The sequence below is a fragment of the Octopus sinensis genome, linkage group LG9, assembly GCF_006345805.1.
Source record: "Octopus sinensis linkage group LG9, ASM634580v1, whole genome shotgun sequence".
NCBI classification, from domain to species: domain Eukaryota; kingdom Metazoa; phylum Mollusca; class Cephalopoda; order Octopoda; family Octopodidae; genus Octopus; species Octopus sinensis.
The window spans coordinates 56,960,185-56,979,019 of NC_043005.1; the positions used below are offsets into that span (position 1 = coordinate 56,960,185).

Sequence of the window (18,835 nt, forward strand, 5' to 3'; positions counted from 1 at the left end):
AGGTCAAATTGGTTAGCGGAAAGATTTGTTGACACATTCAAGAGAGCCTTAAGAAAGACCAGACGGGAACCTTTGAAGATAGAAGTATGGTAAAGTTCTTACAGGTGTACAGAATAACACCGAATCCAAATGCAGTCGGATTGGTCACCTGCAGATTTGATGTTCTCCAGAAAAATTCATTCTGTGTTCGACAAATTGTTGCCAAGTAGGAATTGGAAAATGCAGAATTCGGGAAGTAGAATGAAATTTTTTTAATGCAGGTGACGAAATGTATTTTAAAATATATTAAAATGGAAAACAGGACTGGGAACAAGGTAATATAGCTGGACGTCTGGGTAATGTGATGTACATGGTAAAAAGGACCAAAATATGAACATAAAAGGCATTTTAACCAATTAAAGAAAAGATATACCAAAAATCAAGAAAGGTGAGAGGAGCCAATGGATTTATGGTATGACATGTATGAGGTCCCAGAATCACATGTGAAAGCAGAACTGACATGTAGGTCGAGCAGGAAAAGGAAACCTACAGAAATGATGGAAATTAACGCCAAGAGAAAGAGATATGCCAGTTTCTCACCAAGGAAATAAAATTGATAAAAATAAAAGAATAAATAAAAAAAAAAAAATGACAGCCAATCTCAAAAGAGGGAGGTGTTGTGTGGAAGTAGAACACCCCTATGAGTTGGCTCCAAATGGACTGTGCTACAATATAAATGGATATATGCAGAGAGCCTTCAGAGCAGTGTAAAGCCGAGAGTTGCGTATTGTCGAGGGTTATTACCAGTATCTTGAGTAGAATGATTTGCAAGGACATTATTATTATCCTGTTATATTGTACATCGAATGTGCGATACAACATATACTTATTGTAAACACATTATTGAGAGAAGCATATTTACTGTAGTATTCATCCAAGGATAAGATCCATAGAAGATGCATTGAAATGCATCTGGTATTCTTAGCAGCTGTTGCTGGGACAATTTTGGTCTTCCTGCTATGTAAATTGTGTTTATAAATATGTTTTTTTTGTGTGTTTTATGTGTATGTGTTTTGTATATGCATGTATAAATCCTTATTTTCAGTGTGTGTGTGTATATACACACAGGCATGCATGCATATGCATATACACGTGTACACACACACACATCATCATTTAACATCCATGTTCCATGTTACCATGAGCTGGACAATTTGATTGGACCCAACGTTCTCCAGTGTTTGCTTTGGTGTGTTTTCTATAACTGGATGCCCTTCCTGATGTCAGCCACTTTAAGATTGGCTGTCATGGGAACAGCTAGTCTTAAACATTTCTGTGATGACTTGTAGGACAATAATGAATAGGAGAGGACTGAGCCTTGATGGACTCTTGCCTTTTATACTAAATTCATCATGGAAATTATTGCTGACTCTCACTTTACTTACTGCATCTTTGAATTTAGCTTATACAACCCTCAGAAGCCATTCATCTACTCTGAGTTTCTTCAGTGATGACCAAATTACTGAGCATTCTACGTTGTCAGTTGCTTTCTCCAAATCAACAACACCCATGAATAATGGTTCATTCCCAGCTTTGTATTTCTCTGTCAGTTGCCTTGCTAGGAAGATTGCCTCTGTGATGGCTTTTCTGGTAACAGAACCAAACAGTATCTCTGTCATGGATCAATCGGGTTATAATTCTCTCAATGAGCTTAATAACTGGGTCTAGTAGTTTGGTTCCTCTTGTTGCTTCTCTATACAGCATCTCCTTTGCCTTGTAGCTGTAAACAATGATACTGCTATGCCAGTCATTTGGTATGATACCTTCCTGTATGACTTGATTAACTATCTGGGTTGTAATCTCTTATCCTATCTCAATAAATATGTTAAGCATTTTTGCAGTTATCCCTGATGGATCCATGACTTTCTCTCTCTTTATATTCTTGGTTTCCTTATCTACCACACTGCTGTCAACTTCTATTCCTGCTCTCTCTGTTAAGTCAGCAAAGGTAGACCCTGTTTATCCCAAGCATTCTCCACATTTAGCAGCCTTTCATAATAGCACTTATATGCCAGTTACTTTTGTTCCATATCAATGGCACCTTTGTCTTTATATCATTCCAAACTCACCAATAATATCTTGGTTCTCACTCACACATCTCACAATCCCGAACACTTCACAGCTCTGATCCTCATATTACAGGACATGCAAATCTCTTCTGCCCTTGTTGCTTTGATACCCTTTTAGTTATTAGGTAATGCTTCCTATTATCACCTTTCAGGCTTTTCAAGCCTATCTCTTAACCTTAATTATTCTATCAGTCTTATACTTCCAACACCACATTACTTTTGGCTTGGCTCGGACTTTGCTCTAGCCACATGTCTGATCAGTAGCCCTAAACAAGTTATTTTGTAGAAATTCCCAGTTGTTATCTATGCTACAGGTTTCTAACTATTCTTCCCTATAGCCATATGCATCACTAAGAATTTCTGTACAGTCACACCTTTCTCTTTCTTTCTCCTTCCTTCCATTCTTCCCTCTCTCTCTATATATATATATAACAAGAGGTAAAAGGGATTAATAAATCCAGGCAGATTATAGAAAGCACTCTGTATTAAGCGAACTTGGTTAACTTTATCAAACAATCAAATACCTATAAATTCAAATAAAATTAACATCCAAGATAATTCTTTGTGTATGACAAATCCAAATCACTCAGAAGAATTTCAAGAAATCAAGAGTATATAACAATATGAACAAAAATGGAGAAAATCACATCTCTTATTGACAATTATTTCTATTGTGTCAGCATATTTTAGATATAGACAAAATGTCCAATATATCTGAAAAAACCTAAAAACAGGTTAAATTCAAAGTGAACTGAAATAATATGCATAATACATGAAAGCGTACAAAAAGAGTGTTAAGAAGAAATATAAGAAAAGCCAGTTTTAGTATTTAACCCTTTCGTTACCAACCCAGCTGAAACCGGCTCTGGCTCTGAGTACAAATATCTTGTTTTCATAAGTTTTGAATTAAAATCTTCCACCAAACCTCAGTCACAATTTATTTTCCTAACACTAGCTGAATGATAACTAAGTTATTTTACTAAATTCTTTGTTATATTTAAACTTATGATGTCTGTAGACAATGAAAGAATAAAAAGTAAACATAGAAATTCCATGCCATGACAGTTATCTAGCTATTTTATAAATACTAAAAAAAATGTAGAAAAATTATGTTCATTAGATTATAGGGAAAGCAATCTTAAATTTTGTCCTTATTCCCAGTTTCAGCTAATTCATGGTTATAGAATTTTATTTTGTGCAAATACATTCTCATTAACAGAAAGCCTCAAAATATGTGTTGATATATTTTTTAAGATAGAATATATAATGCCTCTAGGATGATTAGAATTTTTGTTCACATATTTTAAGCATTCATTCAGTTTATGATATGGTTAGTAAAGCCCTGTACTTAAATCTAGAGTGGCATCAAGGAAGTTAATCTTACTATATTAATCTGCTGTGGAAATAGACAGACCGAGGCACTTAAGGAATTTAAAAAGCTTTTTCCACAACCTTTTAACATTAATCTTGCTAAACCTATGGATTGAGAAAGAGCATTGTCCCTATATAATCCACTACCACCTGCCAATTCAGAAACATTAAATCCAGAGTGACATCAAGGAAGTTAACCTGTGCATTTATACATATATATACACACAGAGTACAAACAACAAAGAAATTTAAAGGCGGGGAAGTAAAGTGTTATAAGTCCAACAGCTATTTCTGGGGCTTGGAGATCCATCATAATGTTGGTAGATGTAGTTCATCACAATATGCAGGCTGTAATGGAAGCAATCAACATTGGATAAATCGAGCTTCCTTCATCAGGGAAGAAAAGATCTTACATTTCAGATCATGATGCAGAGAAGTTTATAAATATATATGTACATATATAAACTTCTCTATGTATATGTATACACACACACACACATGCATGCATGTATGTATGTATATGTGTGAAGTATATATATATATATATATATACAACCCATGCTAACATGGAAAGCGGACGTTAAACGATGATGATGACGACATACATATACATATGATATTTTGCTTAGGTTGAGGAGGTCTTGTTTAATGAGTTACTTGGTGACATCAATGGGAAATCCAGCAGTAGAAACCATGCCAAAGCAGACACCGGGGCTCCATGCAATACTGTAACCTTGTTAGAAGCTGTCAGACCATCTAACCCATGCCAGAATGGAAGGTGGACATTAAATATGTATATATGTGTGTGTATGTGTGTATATATATATATATATATATATACATACACACACACACACACACATAAATAAATGCATATTTTACATGTTGTTTCTCTGCCATTCTTTTAGTCTTTCCCAGTTGCTCATCTATTTCACTGAGTTAATCTTTGTGCAGTGGCATTGGAATTCCTTGTATTCTGCTGTTAGACATTTTGTGGCAACCACAGTTGGGAGCAATAATCTATGCAAATAAGAACAAATGTTCTTGATGATAGCACAATATTTTTCTTTGTCCTGAATGATCTCAGAATCCAATACCCACTTGCTTGCACAGTGCTGCCATCTTAGTAATATGCACATGGTATGTTGTATCATTACTCATGTTGATTCCCCGGTCATGCACTGACTCTGACTTTGGGCTTGCACTACCCCATGGTCCTGTGTATTTGTTTGTGGGCCAGTAGTAGGGTGCTTGAAACTTCTCAACATCGAACTGCATTTTACTTTCATCAGTCTACTTATATATTGCATCCAGGTCTTTCTGCAGTGTTAGAGTGTTAGCCTTGACTGCCCACAATACTTTTGTATCATCAGCATCAGATAGTCAAGAGTGGTTGACTGCATGACTAATGACATGTCCAAGAGAGCTGTCACAAACTAGTAATCTTGGCACATTTCTCTGAGGGACTCCTGAGAATTCATGTCTCCTCAGAGAGAGCACTGTTGGCTATGACTGTTTGACTTAGCTTTAGGAAGTCATGTTGCCACTCCCTTAGTGTCCCAGTGATATCAAGGTCACTTAATTTGTGACATATCATTGTTGAAGGCCTTGGAAAAGTCAAGATATATCACATCTACATCTGAGTTGTTTCAATACCCAGTCAAAATATTTCTGTCTAAGGAGGAGCCATCTCACACAGCTACTACAGTTATGTAGCATGTTTGTGAGCAGATTATTTTCTTCTAGGTATGTGATCAGCCTCTTCTGACAATGTGTTCCATGACTTGACTAGTAGTTTGGCAAGTTTGCTTTCTTGCATACCTGCCAGAAATCTACCTGGGCCTTTTGCTGAGTTTGGGTTCATCTTGTTAGTATTACATATCAATATTACATCGTCTTTAATGTAGTGAGCTGGCAGAATTGTTAGCATGCCAACCAAAGTGCTTAGTGGCATTTCATCCGTCTTTATGGTCTGAGTTCAAATTCCACCATGGTCAACTTGGCCTTTCATCAGTTGAGTACTGGGGTCAATGGAAGCAAATTGCCCTCTCCCCTGGAATTGCTGGCCTTGTGCCAAAATTTGAAATGAAATCAATATTACATCCTCTTCCTTTATGTTGATGTAATCAATTGTTCTCTCTTTCTTGTGTGGAGCTGCTTATTTTTCATATTTCCCAGTGGAGAATTGAAAACACTTTGGAATTTTTTATTTAGTATTTCACTTATCCACACAAGATCTGTAGTCAGTGAGCTATTTTCTTCAAACAGTGGTCCTACTTTGTAGAGCACTGAGGCAGACACTTTTACAAACTTGAAGGTTTTAGGATTCATTTTAATATTTTCAACCTCCTTGATTTCTTTTTTTCCTCTCATTTTCAAGTGAGGGTTGGCATTTAATTTTGATGTGTTAAAGTACCTCTTTGGTTTGGGATTTCTTGCTGTTATTTATTTAAGCAATCTGAGATCTTTATTCTCCATCTCATAAAGGCTTTCTTGTCTCAGGGAATAATGTTTTTGTGTGTAATAACTCTCTTCTCTGGGACAAATTTAATCCATATGGCATGCCTTATTGACATACATTCTTTGAGTTTCATGTCAGTGTTTTGCATAGAGAAACTTTTAAGCCAATTTTGCTTGAGTATCTGTTTTTCAATTGAGTTCTAGTCAGCCTTGTAGAAGTTCAGACTGGATGATAGGGTTTGGGTGCTGTCTGTGTGGAATACATCTTTAATTAGTTTTGGACCAGGCATTGTTAGTTCTAATATGTTATGGTCTGAGAACATTGTGGATAAGTTCCACATTGTTGGTGAAGCAGAGATCTAAGATGTTATCATTCCTGGTTGGGAAAAGTATGGTTTTCACCATGGACATCACTTTTGTGTCATCAAGCAGAGATTCTGCTTGACTGCAATCTTTGCATGTCATTCTTGAGATTGTTTTTCCTTTGGGCCATCTGATGTTGGAGAAGTTGAAGTCACCCATCGAAAATATATTAATGCATTGATCTAGTTTTGTTAGTACTTTTATTATCTAAAGACTTTCCTCAAATGTACTGTCAAGATTTGAGGCATCAGGTGGATGATATAATGCGTATATTACCTCATCATTTCTTTTAATACCCTCTGTGTTACAAACTGAGCTTGAATTCGACAACAGGTTTAAGGGTGTAACATGGATGTACATCACAACTTTACCATGACTTCTTTCTCTTCTGTCTGCATGGAACACAGCATACATTGGTATGTGTATATTTATATCACTTATGTCAGCAGATAGATGCTTCTATATATAAGTGCAATGCACATGCCTTGATTGCATGCAAGATTGCATGCATTCCTCAGGTATGCAGTTTTGCTTTTACGGTTGAACTGCAACAGGCCTCTGATGTTTGATGGTAGGATTGGTAAGATGTTTTGGCATGGTGGCAGTGGTATGGCCCTCCTAGGTCTCCTATTTGCGGTGGGCTTCTGTGAAGATGTGCATAGCTTAGTTTCATCTGTAATCATGAAAGGACAATTGCTGCATTATCTCCTGTGTCATACCTGAGAAATTTTGTTGTTCTACTGCTGTAACTTGAACAGCATTATATGCAGCTTTTTGGGGGTCTTCCCGACTGCTGGTGTACTGTGGGTTATGGCCTTCTTAGGGTGTGTTTTGGCTCCATTTTTTGACTGAGTAGGGAGCAGTTAATACCTTTTGTTTCACTTTGCCTGAGCTTTTGATATGCAAAGTACCTGTTTGTCACCATACAAGTAGATACTATTTAGGGAAAATTTGCAAATGATTTGCATGTCTTGTACTGTATTTCTGTTTCTTTTGTTTTTGTTTTTTAGTATTTTATACTTTTAATCCAGTTTCATTAGTCTTTGGCTAGTTCCTTTTTCTTTATTACTACTTTGAGAGGTAGTGTTAGGGTTGCTTTTCTTGAGAGCTGTTGCTTCCACTTCAGTTCTTACACCTCTGTGGTTATTATCATTAATAGTTACAGAGCTGGTTGCATTGTTGTTGCCTTCTCTGTTAGATTTTTCACTTGAAGCTCAAACATTAATACTGCTCTGTGTTGGGCTTCTTTCTTGGAGCTTCAGCATTTTAAGAAGTATGCCTAAGTATGGCCTGACATATGTATTAGAATGGATAAATTCACTCTTCTTTTTCGTATTTGCATTGGGACTTGGTAAATCTGTTGCTGTTCAGGGCTGCTTTAATTAGGTTGTTGGGTGAATTGTTTTCTGCAATAGAAGGAACAATTGTAGACCCAGATTCTTAAAGCTTTTTGACATCTTGATGGCATTAACTTTTTTTTTTCTTTGGGAAATTTATCTGTGTAAGAGGTGTGTGTACGTATGTGTGAATGTGAGTGCATGTGCCTAGATGTGTGTGTGTATATAAGCTTATCTGTATAAATATGAGTATATATATATACATGTATGTGATGTTTGTATATATATATATATATATATATATATACATATATATATATATATGTATGTATTTTATACACATATGTATGTATTTGTATGTGTGTGTGTGTGTGTGTGTATATATGTATGTGTGTGTGTGTGTGTATATATATATATATATATATATATACACACACACACACACACTTTTCATGTGTGCTCCCTAGCTGTCAGCAATATACATATATATTACCTTGGAATTTATGTTCAGCATATCCGATACTTCTGCTAGCTTCATCATCATTTATCATCCATGTTATGTATTAGCATGGACTGGATATTTATGTTCTAAATATCTCCATTATAAACAATGTCCACCTATCCATCACTGTGCACCACAAATCTACTAATTTCCATCCCTGCACTGCTCTTGTGTTCATTCCAAACACATTAAATCTGTTATACCATTCTTCCAACTCCTTCAGCTTCACTAATTTTGCAGTATTGATTTGGATTTCATTTATCAATGTAAGAGAATGTAATATTTCCTCTTGAATCAGTGGTACTCAGGTTCAGTTGTGGTCTGAGAACATTGTGGATAAGTTCCACATTGTTGGTGAAGCAGAGATCTAAGATGTTATCATTCCTGGTTGGGAAAAGTATGGTTTTCACCATGGACATTGCTTTTGTGTCATCAAGCAGAGAATCTATGTTAGGTCTAGGCCATTGACTGTACCACTGCTTTCTTACCTTCTTGATGCACACTTACAGACTGAATTTCTCTCTCTCACCTTCCACCCAGCCAACCTTCTATTGAAAAACAAACTCATCTGCAACTTCCAAAGTCCATCTTCTGAGCTGACTACTACTCAAAAATTTTCCTACACCATATCATTTCATCTTAGCAGTTTTCCTTCTACTCCTATGCCACTTCTTTGTTCAGCAGCCCTTTGCTTATCCTTCAACACCCCTCTCATCTCAATTTTTGCTTTCACCTCACCATCACTTAGGCGTATTTTGTTCCTCGTTTCATTTCTCTTACCTTTTCCCTCCCTCTCTAAGCTTCTCTCTCATACTACCTCCTGTCTACATACTAAGTTCATGTTGTATTGTGTTCCTCATCATTTGCAGCCAGTTTTTTCTAATTTAGAAGATGTGAAGCTTAGCTGTCATTCTATAATTTCTCTTCTTTCAACTTTTCCCTGAAGAAGAACTCTATCTGAAACTTGGATTTTCCACTCCCCATAACAATTTCATTGTATCCTTTTTGTTAACGTTTCTGAATAATACAAGTCCTACCAATGAAGACCAACACCAGTCTGTTTGGATTATGTGTATATACACACACACACATACGTATAAATTGAACAAAAATGAACTAAGAGAAATAACTTAGAGTGACATGTAGCATGTACATAAACAACAGAGACAAATCTAGTTTTATTACATACCACATACAACATAAATTCTTGATTTATTAAAATTATCTCCATCTCTGCAGAATGTGTCACAAGTACCACATGGTAATTAAAAATAGTTTCATATGAGAAGGGAAGATAATATCAAAGTTTCTCCAAAGATAACATACCATTAAAGAAAACTGCAAGTTTGTTGTCTGGAGATAAGCCATGGTTGCATGTTTCTGCTCCAACAGGTGTCGTCTACTAGATATTTGTCCTTATCCATTCGCAGTAGCTAAGGGATATAGGTATTTACAAAAATGGTTGAACATTTTATATATGTATATTGTGTGTGTATTTATATATATTGTATATCTTGTGGGTATAGTTAGATGTACGATTGCTATTGGGAAGTTTAGAGCTTTCACTTAGAATATCATCAGCTTTAAATGAGTTAGCTTGCTACTGAATAGTGTTGTTCAGGGCAGTGTTATGATCGCAGTCACTTATATGCCATGGAAACTGGTTAACTGGCCCTATAAGTCCTAGAGCTCAAGACAGTAATGTCTAGAGCTTACCTTTATCTTCATGTATATATATTTGTATATGTGTCAGTATCTCTCTCTCTCTCTCTCTCTCTCTATATATATATATATATATATATATATATATATATATATATACACACACACATGTACATGTGTCAATACATATATATGCATGTATATAAAGTGGTTGTATGAAAAAAATGCTCATGGTGGGCATAATCTTTTTATTAACTAACATTGGTTATCATTCTCCTTGTTCAAATGGTGTATATTGGTAGAGTAACATATGCAATTTCCTCTGTGCAGTGGTACTATTCTACATAATTTCCTTTACAAGTTATTCACTTGCATCATCATTGAATACAGTTCTCAAATCTTCTTTGAAAAGAATTCATATGTGGTTCCCATTTTATCATGGTTCCTTTCGTTTCATCTGTGTCATCAAATCCTTAAATGAAAGATTGTCCTTCAATGGAACAAAACAGGTGGAAGTTGGCAGGCATCAGATCCGGGTTGGATAGTGGTGGGACACTAACCAGCCCAATTTGCTGATTGCCTTATTTATTGCTAAAAATGTGTGTGCTCACACATTGTCAAGGTTAATGTGGATTGTTTTCAAATTCTTGTTTGATCTCTTTCACCTAATAGCTCTCTCTAAGCTCTTTGAGAGTCTCAGTGCATGATCCACTATTCATAGTATAGCCACATTGCAGAAAATCAAGGAGAATGATACCTTTGTCATCTTGAGACACAATCACCCTGGAATTTTTGTACCAATTACTGGCTATTGAACTTCTTATGCATTGGCGAAGAGGTGTGATGTCATTCTGTAAATTCTACTTTCATTTCTGCATCATAGAGATAAAACCATGTTTCACTACTGTTACTGGATGGGGTGGGGAACAAATAAAAGCAAAACTTGTCTTCATTGGCTTCAAATGCTTCTTGTAAATCAGTGCACATTACCAACCTTATTTCCTTGAAATCTAGTGTCAACTGCTGGGGTACCTACATTGTACACACTTGGCAATACTAAAAGACTTCCATGATTTTTGTAACTGCAATCCACTTGTGCTGCAAGCTTGTTCTGTCTGCATGAATCAGTTTGTTAACTCTCTGGTGATTCATGTCATCAATCACAATTGATAGTCTGCCTCTGTGGATTGTCTTCAGTGCTGGTATCCCCTTCTTTAAACTTCTTCATACATTTGTGCACATTGCTCTTGTCAGTGATATTTCTGTAAACAACCTGTAGCTTTTTGTGGATGTTAGACAGCTTGCATCCCTCCTTTGTCAAAGACTCAATGATTACAGCTAGCTTTTGCTTGGATCTTGTTATTCACTGGAGAAGAAGAGGAAGAAAGTTAGTGTAAAAAGAGAAGTTCCTCTATCAAGGTGTGCAATTTGAATACTCTAGGTCTGCTGATGTGTGTATATGTATATACAGGTGTGTGTGTATATTTTAAAGGAGCACTCCGTCGATCATGACGACGAGGATCCCAGCTGATATGATCAACAGAGCAGCTTGCTCATGAAATTAGCGTGCAAGTGACTGAGCACTCCACAGACACGTGTACCCTTAATGTAGTTCTGAGACGTGTATGTATTGTAAAAGAAAAGTGGCCAGTAGATCAATGAGAGAAAGCAGTGCAACCTGGTAGAAGAGGGAAGGATGAAGAGTATAATGATAGTCAGAGTGAGAAAGGGTGATGAGAGGCAGTACAAAAAGAGGAAGGTGAGGGAGACTACTGCACACTGGAAAAAATTAGTCCCATTTAGATTCCTTTACATAGACTGTGTGATTGGCCAGAAGGTTGAGTGATAAAGGTGATGGTGGGTGGTGAGAGAATGTAAGTGACAGGAAAGTGGATGGTAGAAAAAGGAGATGGTGACAAAATGTGTGTGAAGCAGCCACAGGTGACTTAGTGGTGTATATATATATATATATATATATATATATATATATCTCAGTCTACATCATTATTGCTATTTTGGATGCTTTGGTTATGTGCTGGTTGGGTCTTTTGTGGTCAGGTACTCTTCAATACTGCGACTTGCCAGGCAACACAGCCTTGTGTCATTTCCTCTGTGAGATGCAAGTCTTCCTTGGTCTATCTCTTTCAAAGGTACCATTCACACTGAGCTAGCAGAACTTGTTTACGCAGCTGTCATCCTCCATGCACATCTTATGCCCATACCATTACAGTCTACTTTATTGTGCACTACATCTATTTATACCGTATGTTAATGGATCTAAACAAATGTAAGTTATGCATAGCTGGAAGATTGCATATCCTTTTTAGATCTAAGAATTCCACTGCACTGCTAACTTTCAGATGAGAAATTTTCACAAATTGCAAACATATGGACAAGTTTGTTTCGGTGAGTTGGAGAACACCACGCTCTCCAGATTATTCTATTTTCCTGATTTGTTACTTGTATAGACCATGTGCTCAGAGCCTGAGATTACTTGTAGACACTTGGTATGTTATTAAAACCTGCCTAGAAAATATCTCCAATGTATGAAACTATTAGTAGCTCATAACTTTATACTGTGTACATTAAACTATATATATATCATCATCATTGTTTAACATCCGCTTTCCATGCTAGCATGGGTTGGATTATTTGACTGAGGACTGGTGAACCAGATGGCTGTACCAGGCTCCAATCTTGATCTGGCAGAGTTTCTACAGCTGGATGCCCTTCCTAGTGCCAACCACTCTGAGACTGTAGTGGGTGCTTTTACGTGCCACCTGCACAGGAGCCAGTCCAGTGGCACTGGCAACGACCTTGCTCGAATGTTTTTTCACATGCTACTGGCACAAGTGCCAGTAGATGATATATATATATATATATATATATATATATATATATATATATATATATATATATATGCACACACATACACACATGTCAATTAAATATTTATTTGTGTCTTTTTATTTTAAAATAATATCTAATGCAAAAGTATTGTGTTGGGAAAGAAATAATGAAAAAAGAAAGGTTGTATATCAAAATAGGAAAAAGATGTTTGAAAAGAAAAAAAGTGAAATTGAACTTGGTGCAGACATGGCTGTGTAGTTATGAATTTTGCTTCCCAGCCACATGTTTTTGGGTCCAAGCCTAATTTGTGACACTAGTGCTTTCTACTACAGGCCCAGGCCAACCAAAGCCTTACAAGTGGAGTTGGTAGATGGAAACTGAAAGAAGCCACATGTTTATGTGTGTACATGTTTGTCTCCATGTCTTACACTTTGTGATAGTAGTGAGTGATTGTCAGTTTCATACCATTGTTGTGATTCATTTCCAATATCATGTGAAAACATCTTTAGTTATGGGAAGATGATGATTATGATGAACAGAGTGAGAAATACTTAGCAAAACATACTCACAAATGCACACTCATACATATATAATGTGTGTGTGTTTATTGGACTTTGTTCAAAATATTTATTTCTTTAGGTGATGTAAAAGTCTGCATAGGTTTAGAACTGTACTCTTTAGAGACCTCTCTGAAAACTATAGACTTTGTCATATACTTTGTGTCACTTTTCCTTTGCAAGTAGTTATCTGCTATGACAAGATGTAAACAATCTTACTTCATTTTTGTATTTGGTTTGCAAGATTCTTGATGTGATTTCGTGTTGAAGCAAATTTTTGTGTGTCTTAGAGTCATTATGCCAATAATAAAAACATATGCACAGGTCCAGCTCCACATCTTTATTGCTTGTCATTTGGTTAAATGTCTAACCTCAACGATCGTTTTAATGTGCTAATTAAACAATCAGTTGGTTGTTTGCTAGTCAAAGTTCTTTTGCTGCTCTTCACGGCCTTCTCAGTGACTTCTGAAAAGGTCGCAGACAGTGATGGAAAATGTTTAACTAACAACTGATTGATTGTTTAACCAGTGCATTAAACAAACAATTGATGAGATAGTTGGATAGACATTTAACCAACTGACTAGCAATAAAGATATAGAAGTTGCATGGTTTCTACAGCTAGATGCCAATTATTTTACAGAGTGTATTGGGTACCTTTTATGTGGAACTGACACTATTGAAGCCATCAGGTAACTCACGAGATAAGAGCCCCTTAACTGAGTGGGGAGTAGTATTGAGAGAGGTGACTATATGCCAGGTAAATAGAGGGATAGGACAGGTGTCTTGCTGTAAGGAGATATATGGTCACCCCAGTTGGGAAAGATGGTAGTGTAGATGTGTTTGGGCATACCCTTAAGTTTCAGGAACATGAATGTAAGATAAATGGCATGGGTGGTTAAATAAGTCCATGGGAATGGAAAGGAGAGTGGTAGATGGATAGAGGGAAATGTAGTGAGTGAACATGGTGTGGGTGCATGGTCAGTCAGAAATATCAGTTGGAGGGGAAGGTGGTGCAAATAGATTGGATCAGTTAGTGGCAAAGATGATGTAAAGTGAGTGGGGAAGGGTGCAGGAGGGATAAACCGTGTCAGAGAGGAAGTCAAAAGAATGTAAGTGTTGAAAAAGTTGTGGGACAAATCGGAGTAATGTGGAGAGAGCTGCCATTGGTAAAATGAGGATTATATAGGGGTAAGAAGTGGAAATATGTACAGTTCTGCTCTTTTAGTTACATCACTTGAGTAAATAGTCAGAAGAGTGAGTGATGGAGGAGAGGGTGTTACAAAGTTAAGTTGTGGGTGGCGTGAATGTTACAAGGATTAGTTGTTGGGGGTGGGATTTATCAAGGACAGATTTGATGCAGAGGGATAGACATAAGTGATATACTTTTAGAACCTCATTTTTGCTTAACTGGACTGGTCTGTCTGAGCATAGCAGGTTTGCCAATATCTGTCCTTTGTCATCTCATCTGTGAGGTTCAACCTCTGGAGGTCATTCTTCATTATTTTATCCAACAAGTTCCAAGGTTTACCTCTTCAGGTTCCCTCTACATTTCATAATTAGCACTTCTTTATGCAACTGCCCTCATCAATATGCATGACATATGATCATACCAGCATACTGCATCTAATTCTTCTTATACTCGGTTGTTCTCTCAACACATTTGTACTTTTGTTGTGCATGCATACTGCTGGTGCACATCCAGAGGTGCGTACTGGTTTCACTTCTATCAAGCCTTGAGATGTCCTCTGCATTCACATCCCATGTTTCACCACCATGTAGCATTGCTGTTTGTATACATGCATCATAACAATCTGACTTACATTTTGAGAGAAAGACTATGAGAGCTATTACTTAGCTCTCTGAACTTACTCAATCCTATTCTTACTCTATTCTTACTATACTTTACCTAGGTAACAGAAATTATCCACTAACTTAAGGGAGCCTCCAATGCATTCAAGAAAATCTATTTCCCACGTGTCGTTAGTATTTATTACTCCTGCACATATTTCATGTATAAACACTACTTTCTCTGTTAATCTTCCTGTGATTCAACTTCACATTTTGTGTATCTATAGCTTGGACTAGGTACACTATATGGAATTCTTGCCTACACCTTTCCTACATATTGAGCAAAGCCATTTACCCGAGGAAATTGAAACCCTATCTATTTTCCTGCTTACTAGAACTTTGGTCTTGGCCAAGTTAACTTTAAGGCCCTTTGATTTTGTTTTAACACCTGAGATTTTGTTTCTAATTCTAATGCAGATTTCTCAATGAGAACATGGTCATCAGCATATAAGAGTTCCCAATGATAGCTAGTCTTAAAACTTGTCTTTTATGGCCTGGAAGATAATAATGAGCAGGAGGGGACCGAGAACCAATCTCTGGCGAACTCCATGTACCCAAAATTCTTTGATGTATTTGTGGCTAACTCTCACCTTTCCGACAGTCCCTCCATCCCCCAGCATGGCTTGTATGATTTTTTTGTCTGCCCCTAGCTCCCTCAGAGGCCACCAAATCACAGAGTAGGGGACTCCGTCAAAGGTTTTCTCCAGTTTAATGAATGCCCATACACATAGGCATCACAGATTCTGACATACATAGCATATACATATATACAGAGAATCTTAGAGACTTTCTTCTTTTGTAGCAAAATATTACTTTAAACTAACAATGCCAGTATTTTATATACTAAAGTGCACTTCAAACAAAAGCAGAAAGAGGTGGGAAGCTGAAAAGTAGATGAAATAACTGAAGATGCAATGACAACATAAACTTTGTCTTTTTGCATGTTTGCTGCAAATCTTTTACTCATCATCTCATAAAATCCTTTCTTACTGTCTTCCCTCCACTCTCTCTTTATTTCTTTCATACATAATTCCTCTCTAACTTTCTATTTGTCTTTCATTGTCCTTTCACTATTATCAACAGTAACTTCATGCCTAACACCCTTGCTGCCTCAACATCCATATATATATATATATATATATATATATATATATATAAATGCATACATACATACATACGTATATATTGGGTTGGTGCATAATTATTGCGGCTTTTTTCAGCAAATTTTATTCAACAAAAACAATGACAATATTTAACAAAACCATCTTTAAATGGTGGTCTGACCGCCTACCAAGCAAATGGGAAGCAGTAATTGAAGTAGGTGGTGAATATGCTCCGGAATAATCATTTAAAAATGTTTTATTGTTTTTGTTGTATAAAATTTGTTGAAAAAAGCTGCAATAATTATGCACCAACCCAATATATATATATATACATATATATATATAGTATCATTATCTTCCATCCATTTTCCATGCTGGTATGAATTGGATGGTATGACAGGAGCTGACAAACCAGAGGACGGTGTCAAATTCCACTGCCTCCTTTTGCATGGTTTTTACAGCTGGATGCCCTTCCTAATGACAACCACTTTATGTAGTATACTGGGTTTCTTTTAAGTGGCACCAGCATGGTCACCAAGTAACTAGTAAGATAAAACTCCTCAACTGAGGCAGGGTGGTAGTATTGAGGAAGGTGGCTTTGTGCTAAGTTATGAGAGATTAAAGTATGGCAGAGGGAATAGAACAAGTGACCTGCTTGTTAAGGTCATTTCTACAGGTTTTCTATAGAATGTGATTTAAGTGCACTGCTACACAGTAGTACATGGTATTGATTTATAAACACGTTTAATATACTTTGTAGTATATTGCAGTTACTTAATGAAATACTGTGTGCCGACAAATGATTAATAACTGTCTTGCTATATAGGAGATACATCGCTATACCATTTGGGAAAGAGAGAGAGCAAACAAAGGAAGTGGTGAAAATGTGCCAGAGCCTACCCTTAAGATACAGAGAGGTGAATATAAGACCACCAGCGATGGAGAGCACCGGTGACCTGGTTGGCATTATGTATGATGATGGTGTCTCTGGGATCACTAATGTGGGATGACCCCCCCCCCCATCTGCACGAAGCAAGAGCTTGAAGCGAAATAGTATAGAGTTGTGGGTGAGAGATTCGTCGGACAAATTGTGTACAGGAGAATAAATGTCTTTAGATGACCTTAACACATGAAGACATATATACATATATGCAAATAAGGGGCTGAAATTACTATCCATCTGATGATAAAAAGAAAAGAACTGTCACCATTTTTAGTGGCAATATATTTATAATCTTTGAGACACTATATTAATAACCTTAATTATACTTTTTCTTCTCGGATCAAGATTAGTATGTAGTAGTTGTATATTAGTATATGCATGGTCCAAACTACCTTAATCTTTTGCTGCTTGTTTAAAAATTTGCTACTGAACTTAATACTCCAGAATAAGGTAACACCTGAATTGTAAAATATTCTTTTGCAGTACTTTATAGAGGATGACCTAACAACATTTAATGCATCCTTAATATAGACTGCTATTATTGGTATGTTTTCCAGCACCTGTAATAAAGCTACTCTTGTAGGGGACTTTATGCAATTTTGGAATTTAAAAAAATATTTGGAATAACTTTGTCCTGTTCTTCTGCACTGGAGCCACTTAATTTTTCTACCTCTGGTATTAATTTTCTTACTACCTCATTAGCATCAATCAGTTATCATCATATGCACACTACTACCCTTAAAGTTGCTTCCTGATCATAACTCAAAACCTAATACTTTTTACAAATAATGACAAAATTCCCCTCAGCCTTATCTGCCAATACTATATCATATTTATCTTATGATGAATTTAATACATTCCACATCTTCCTGCCCATTCTTTTAATATGTTGCAGTTACAAACTGTTAATTCTTTTGCATGACTTTGTATTCAAGAGTTAACGAATCTATAGAATCATTAACCGATTTTAAAATCACCTTCTATAAACTATACTCCCTGTATTTGGTCCTCTTCCTCATTATGCTTTTCAAATATTCATTATAATATTTAAACATGTCCCACCCCAAGGTAGAATTTGGAATATCACAAGTCCAAAGGCAAATCTTTCCGAAGCTTTCAAAGTTCATCAAAAATATGCTTTAATTAAACAATCACCAATACATGTCTTAGTTTATAGCTAATTTGTATATTTGTACTCTTAACCTTAACTAACAAAAGGTCATGTGCTCTTTCTATGTGTCCTTGTGTATTGCATTTATATAAGTATCATCAATGGAGTTACTAATGAAAGGTATTATCATATATTCTGTCTTGACTTTATTTTCCTTTTTCCTGGTCACTTTAAATAATTTGTTATAAAAACTATCAACTGAAAGAAAAACTAATATCTGTTAAATTCCTACTGCATCTATCCAATGATTTTTTAAAATATGTAAAAAGGAACAAGATCTTAATAAAACATAACATTTATGATAGTCTTTCTCCTCATACGGTTTTTCCCAAGTCTAAGATCTGTCTATATTATATGCAGTGTTCCTATTTAATCTTTAACTGTAGCTATTTTGTCTTCTTAATATCAGCTGTTAAAAGTACACCTTACCCCTGCAGTTTTCAATTCCAAAGTCTAAAACCTTATCATTCATTCTTCGTGGATGAATATTACATAGTATTTTAATCCAAAGATTTTCCTTCTCCAGAAGCATTTTCCCAGTTTCTGGTCTTTATCTGCTA

The 18,835-nt window shown here is 36.2% G+C and overlaps 1 protein-coding gene across 5 annotated transcripts in view; it reads left to right on the forward strand.

The window, feature by feature from the left end:
* The window catches only part of LOC115215523 (serine/threonine-protein phosphatase 1 regulatory subunit 10), a 157,209-nt gene that overhangs the window by 50,399 nt on the left and 87,975 nt on the right, over positions 1-18,835 (forward strand). The gene's annotated exons all lie outside the window — the stretch shown is intronic.